This window comes from Pelobates fuscus, chromosome 13 (assembly GCF_036172605.1).
Source record: "Pelobates fuscus isolate aPelFus1 chromosome 13, aPelFus1.pri, whole genome shotgun sequence".
Lineage (NCBI taxonomy): Eukaryota > Metazoa > Chordata > Amphibia > Anura > Pelobatidae > Pelobates > Pelobates fuscus.
The window spans coordinates 41,428,851-41,436,250 of NC_086329.1; the positions used below are offsets into that span (position 1 = coordinate 41,428,851).

The 7,400-nt window shown below is 39.0% G+C and overlaps 1 pseudogene; it reads left to right on the top strand.

The window, feature by feature from the left end:
• The first annotated feature begins 3,365 nt into the window (after positions 1–3,365).
• On the top strand, positions 3,366–6,840 carry LOC134582580 (olfactory receptor 10A7-like; annotated as a pseudogene).
• Positions 6,841–7,400: the final 560 nt, after the last annotated feature.

A 7,400-nucleotide genomic window follows, 5' to 3' on the forward strand; every position in this document is an offset into this window, starting at 1 on the left:
ATGCTGCACGGAGTCTCATTCCAGTTAATTGAAGGCGGAGTGCGGTCCCGAATGATCCGGGACTGGATTCAGGGTTAAGAGCATACGATCCATGGAGCAGTTGGTCCTCTCCAGCTCTGACAATTATCAGACGTTCACATCCACCTGGTTTTCACTGGGCGCTGTCTGACAGTCCAGATCTGACCAGCCCCACTCTGGCTTGATGTAGACTAGCATTGGGCTCTGCAAACTTGCCCACATCCCCTTCCCCCCAATTAGATTTTTCATTTTCTGGTCTTTTATTTACGTCCCTCTGACTCTCTGTTTCTCTTAGATCTTTTCAATTCTGTAATTTTTGACCTTCCATGTACTGCTTGACCTGGAAATATTAATAAATCAGATTTATTGTTCCAGCACATCCCACGGATGCTCAAACGGATTGAGATCTGGGGAATTTGGAGGCCAAGGCAACACCTGGGGCTTTTTAACATTAACTTACTTTAATTGTGCTGGCAAATTATTATTTTCTAACCAATCACCTGTTTGCTGTAAGGTTTTCTGACAGGGATTTGCAGTTGTACAGCCATAGATTCTTATTTGCTATATACTGAAGAAAAACATATTTAGAATGTCTGCCTTGTCCTGATCCTCATTGATTAACACACCCATCTTACAATGAACCAACACTTTGTTTTAACCTTTTTGTCATTAATGTACTTTTGGCGGTGATCTTGCTCTCATTGGCTATGAGTTTTTCATTTTCTAGTTTAACCCATCTAATTGCCCTTTTGCAAACAATAAACACAGCACACTAGTGTACAATAAGGTGGATGGCGCTAGTAAAGTAGGGAGTGCATCTACCCCAGTGTCAATAACCCCTACACATACCATACAGATTAAAGATAGATTAACAAATATAGGCTGTGTATGTGTGGACTACCAACACCTGCTACACTCAATTCAGCCCCAATCTACCCTGCAGGCAGAGCCAGAGAGCTAGGTGGCAGATCCACACTTACAACCCTTCAGCTGGGAGGACATCATAGACTGGTCCTGGGACTACCCACAGATGGCAGGAGGAGATAAGACCGAGGTCTCTCTACCTGCCCTACAGGGATGCTGGGCAGATGGCCCAGATCCCCAGCTACAGAAGTAGAATAAGTCGGTTCTACTCCCCAGCGGCAGCTTCCCTTGCAGGGAGAGGAGAGCATCGTCCTCCCTCCTAGTGGCAGGGTGAGTTACAGGGAGTTGAGACGGTCGGTCTCCCTCCCCAGTTGCAGTGTATCCTACAACGAGTGGAGACAATCAGTCTCACTCCCCAGCGGCAGGGTGAGTTTCAGGGAGAGGAGACAACCGGTCTCCCTCCCCAGCGGCAGTATACCTTGCAGGGAGAGGAGACAACCGGTCTCTTTCCCCAGTGGAAGACAGAGTCACAGGGAGAGGAGAGCATCAGCTTCCCTCCCCAGCGGCAATGTATCCTACAGGGATTAGAGACAACCGGTCTCACTCCCCAGCGGCAGTGTGAGTTTCAGGGAGAGGAGACAACCGGTCTCCCTCCCCAGCGGCAGTATACCTTGCAGGGAGAGGAGACAACTGGTCTCTTTCCACTAGTGGCAGACAGAGTCACAGGGAGAGGAGAGCATCGTCCTCCCTCCCCAGCGGCAGTGTATCCTGCAGGGAGAGGAGACAACCGTTCTCTCTCCCCAGCTTCAGACAGAGTCACAGGGAGAGAAGAGCATTGTCCTCCCTCCCCAGCGGCAGTGTATCCTACAGGGAGTAGAGACAACCAGTCTCACTCCCCAGCAGCAGTGTGCCTTGCAGGGAGAGGGGTTTCTCTCTCCTACAGCAGCCGGAGATACCGGGAGAGGAATTTACTTGTGGGTGGGCTACTCGACTAACTCAGGTACCGACTGACAGGAGGTCAGGTACCTGATTAGTCTCTCCTTAGGGAGGGAGATATGTGGAAAAAGTGACCTCACCACTGGTTTTTGGAGGGACTACTTGCCAGCCTTTTACCCTGTGACTATGGCCCCTTTATTTATTGAGGTTGAGAGACCCTATTTGTGGCTATTGGGACTTTAGACAATGGTTCTTCGAACTCCGGAACAGTCAAAGTGGCCGCCATTCGATATTCGAACATGTGGCAGTCGCCATCTTGTTCGCATGGACCAAAACCGCGAATAGACTTCATGGGGTCTTAGCCGCGAATGCCCTGGAACTATTTTTGTCATGAAAAACTTGCGGTTCCCGGTCGGTTATGGGGATATGTTGTGTTTTGGGGTACTTATTGGAGCCTTGTCGTAGGTCCAGGGTGGGTAGGAGACGGCGAGTTCCCAGCCAAGCTGTAACGCTGAACGTGGTGACTGCGGTGCTTATGGTGTCTGGTGGAGTGCTTGGAGTCCTCAGTGAGCACTAGGAGCATCCTTCGGCGGAGGTACCCAACCGGATACAGGAAGCTCCATTACAGGGGGTGCACTTCAAAACCATATATAAAAAAGAGTTTAAAAGAGTTAATACTTAAACTTTGGTCCAATCAACAGAGGAGATGATGTACATAACAAATATAAAAATATAAAAAAAACTCTCATAACATAATACTGTATAGACTGATATAAAAGTGATAAAAGACAAATTCCAACTCCCAATTTCCAGAGCCACTTATAGTAGGCTCTGGCTATAACGGCATGTAGGTAGCAGGAATGCTTTACTATTGGTCCCCCACTCTTGGCGTCCTCTTAAAAAGGACTGAAGCATGAAGATAGGAATAAAGTAATTTTATTACAACTATTAAGATAAATAAATATATTCTATGCATACACTACAATAGAAGATAAATGTACAGCCGAGTAAAACAAAAAATGGTCGAAACGCGTTCTGTGTACTATATATCGTTTTATTCTCATTTATCTTCTATTGCAGTGTATGCATAGAATATTTTTATTTTATGTTTAAAGTAAGGATAAAGTTCTCAATCACTCCTCTGAGTTTGGTAGATATGTTGTAGTTTTGAAGTTTTTGTGGGTTTGTTTTTTTGTCTGGTGAGTAGGTTTCCGATTATTACTGACCTAACCCTAAAGATATTCATTCATAAAAAAAAAAAAGCATTTTCCCATGTAGCCAATATAAGATTTTTTTTGTTTACTCGACTTCTATTCTGAGACATTTTTACTTTTTCTTTGAATAACTAATTACTCAAAAACGAGATCAAAATAAATTTGTTCTCTTGAGTAGTTGGAAGTATCTCTTTAAATTATTTTATTTTACTACACCATTGAGAAATTAACTAAATTCCCTAATGAGTTAGAATTCCCTTGATTATTTCTTCAATATATACATCAGAAAGTATAAAAGCCATATGCATACAGCAATACAGAGGAAGCAAATCACTTACAGTCTGACCGAGAATGAGTTTGGATTCACCGAGTGATGATACATCTGGGACTTGTCCGAATGTAAATATTTGTATTTTGAATATCAGTTTTCCAGACTTCTGAAATAACCAAATACATAATTGTAGTGGTTTATTTGTTAATGACTAAATTAAATATAATTGGATTTGCCTATATTTACAGCCAGAAAATAATTTAAATCTAGCGTATTGCAGTTCTGTGAGTAAGGCGACTCTCCTCTTGGTGGTGGACTCTTCCAGTTTGACATGACCATTTTTGGGTTCATTTTGGAATTTTGCAATAAACACTACTGTTTTTTATGCCTTACTTTGGGGGACATTTGGTGGGGTGGAGGGGGGATTTTGGATGCCCAACTACTGTTGTGAATTCTTATTAATATTCGGAGGGTAAGAGTCTCCTTAATTCTTGATCTTCAAGAAATGTCATGGATAAAGTAGGATTAATATAAGCTTTATCGTTATACATTTTTTTTGTTTTTTTACGCATTTTATTTTAATTTATAAGAGCTTTCAATTTTATATTGCTGTTCTTACCGATTTACTTCTGGTAGGTGCCTCAGATACATTTTAAATAAAGGTTTATGAGCCAATGTTAACTTTATTATTTTGTTCAGACAAAATGAACCACTTGTTATCTTTTTTAAATTTGGATATAGCTGGTCACAATGTGTAATAAAATGTGTGATATAGTCTGCCACAATTTGTAAAGATTTTAGACTATATCACATATAGTTGCTCATAAAAGTATGTAGAGATTGTATATCCATGGTATAAAAACATGTATTAAACATCTTACCAAGGATATGTAACATAGAGTGATTGTATCATTATTTAATTTACATTTAATTTCTTACCTGTTTTATTTAAAAAAAAAAAAATAGAAAAAAATAGATCATTATATAGAAAAGGTATAAATAAGGTATAAATAAGCTCATATAGGCATAAACAAGGTACTATTGAGTGATTATAACAATACTTTCTACATTAAGTTAGATTCAGTAAGTCAGAATTCAGGGCAGTATGCTCTTGCTCCCAGTCCTTGTTGTCTTGAGAAAGATGAAAAATGCCTGTATTCACTTGGATGTATGAAGAGAGCAAGATAATCACAAGGTACAGTTGGGTTATTAAATGTAGTTTAAAAATAAATAAATTATTTAACTAAGTAAACTTGATTTACTAGAGCCTCATGATTTGTGTTTTAACATTAAAGCAAAGCTACACCAGAATTGCTAATCACTAACAGGTGTATCTTTGCTGCAATGCCAGTTAGTAAAAGGTTCCGTCCAGAGTGCGAGGTCAGTATATTAAACCATAGAAGCTAATGCTATTTGTAGTTTTAAAAAAGTCCCTGTTAATTGCATAGATGCTACTTTTCGTGAGAGCATGAACATGTACTGAAATGTTAGCGGTTAAGCTTTTAATAAACAAAAGGGAATGTTCAAATTTTGGTATTCTTAAAATGTGTCTGGGAATAAAACTTACATGGATGTAAGCCATAAGATTAGACTGAAGCAGTCATGATAGATCAGCATGTACAATTTATACTAAGCTAGGCATAGTGTGAAAATCCTTTCCAGTATGCAAATGTTTATAAAACATTAGCGATGACTATCCTTAGAACCTTAGCTTTCAATTACACTATCCTCAATGCTCAGCTAACCTGAACGAAATGACTGAACCAATGAGAAATTTAGTTCTCAGAGTTCTAGGTACGAAGTCTCACTCATAAAGAATGGAACTTGCTGGTCAGCCATGGTTGATTTACAAAACAACTGAATTTCCACACAAAGTTATGAACATCTTGTGCAATTGTATATGTGCTTATGGGATATAAGGTAGAATAAGACCTTCTTCTACGTGGATCTAACATTTTAGAGAAGCTGAACTCATTGGTCCTAATATAAATATTTTTTAAATTTACACAAATAGGTGAGCTTTCTAAAAACACATGGAATCCAAAAAATGCCTTGTAATATTACTCGTTACTTCTCGTTACTTCCACCCAACTTTAACGAGAATCTTCCCTGATGTAGTTGAGGCGCTTGGAATGTTGCAGAAAGAGTATGTTGAGTGAAAAATATTGGGTTATTGTATTTGCTTTGACACTCATAATTGATCTTGAAGGGTTTAATGCATTAACAGTCTGTAATGTTGTAGAACTGCTACAAATGTCTCTAGAACAATAGAGCCTCAACCACTACAGCCCTAGGTGTGGGGAATGACACTTAAAACATGAAAATGTAACTCAAGCATGTATAAATAGGTTTCTCAATATCTGAACATAATGGGCAGTTTCCTCAACTTGCCTTCTATTTGAATTTTATAATAAACTTTATAATTCAAGTTGTTCTGCTTACATACTCATTGATGATTCAAATTCAAATTTTGGGCATAGAAACCATAACAATAAATAAGTTAATTGCCTACAAATGGTCAGGTAGCAATTGTTTATGATTATAATTTCTATTTCCTTTGATTTTCCTCCAGTTACCATAAATATGGACAACCGTACATCTATCACAGAATTTCTTCTTCTGGGATTCCACGGACTTCACAGCTTTAAATTTGTATTATTTATCTTGGTGTTGTTGGTTTATATTGGGTCCGTAGTAGGAAACATTTTGATAATTTCCTTAATTTCCACAAATAGTTATCTCAGTTCACCTATGTACTTCTTCCTCCGGCAGCTATCCTTCTGTGACATCATTTTTATTACAAACATCGTTCCCAACATGTTGCGTGTGATAGCAGAGAGTGGGAGTTGGGTCACTATTCCAGGATGTGTGGCCCAGTATCACATCTTTGGTTTCTCAGCAACGACAGAGTCCTTCCTGCTTACCGTGATGTCTTATGATCGATATCTGGCTATCTGTGATCCGTTACATTACAATATAGTTATGAGTCCCCACATACAACTCTACCTTGCTATCTCCTCTTGGTTTTTAAGTTTGATAGTCACATTGGTTTCTCTTGTCCTCGTATGTATGTTACATTTCTGTGGTCCAGATGTTATTGACCATTTCTTTTGTGATATTGCTCCACTTATTGAACTATCATGTTCTGATACCTCCTTTGTAGAAATAGAGATATATGTGTGTTCTGTTCCTATAGTACTTTTTCCATTTGTATTTATCATGGTGACATATATCTCTATCTTTATTACTATCATGAAGATACCTTCCACTACCGGAAGACAGAAAGCATTCTCCACTTGCAGCTCCCACCTCATAGTGGTGTGCGTTTATTATGGTACCCTCTTTGCTGTTTACGTTGTTCCGACTAAGGAGACCTCCAAGAACATAAACAAGGTTTTATCATTGCTGTACACAACAATTACTCCATTTTTGAACCCTATTATATACAGTCTGAGAAACCAGGATATTAGGACAGTGCTTGAGAAAACATTGCTCAAAAGACAGAAACCATATTAATTGCAGAGGATAATAATATGAAGAGTATTTAAACAGAAAGGGTATCTTAAACTTTTCAAATACATGGCCAATATAACGGTACTCATTTTGTTAACGTCAGAATAATGAAAGAATGAAATGACATTGAGATGACTTCTGGGGAGTAACTAAGGCATAACAGCATGAGAACTCACCATTAAGTTATCTCACCAATACATATACATATTAGAAGAAACATTTTAAATAAAGATCGAATGATGAACTATGAATATACTGTGTATTATTTATCATAGTTAAGTTTTAATACTATGACATTATAAACACTGTGATCAAATGTGAAATAAATCACTAGGTTTCTATGTTCCTATGTTTACCAGTAAATGTTAAACGATGCAATGAGGAGTTGTACTATATTCAGAGCTCATCATGGATGAATGCACAGGGAGCACAGCACCCAGGCTCTGTAGATAGAGGGGCATAGGCATGGCATGGTAGTGCAGCACTAGGCTTTGCCCCCTAGCATCAGGCTCTGATCTTGTGTTAGGCTTGTGCTCCACACCGGGTGGCAGTGGTGGAAGACAAAGATTATGACACCTCCTTGC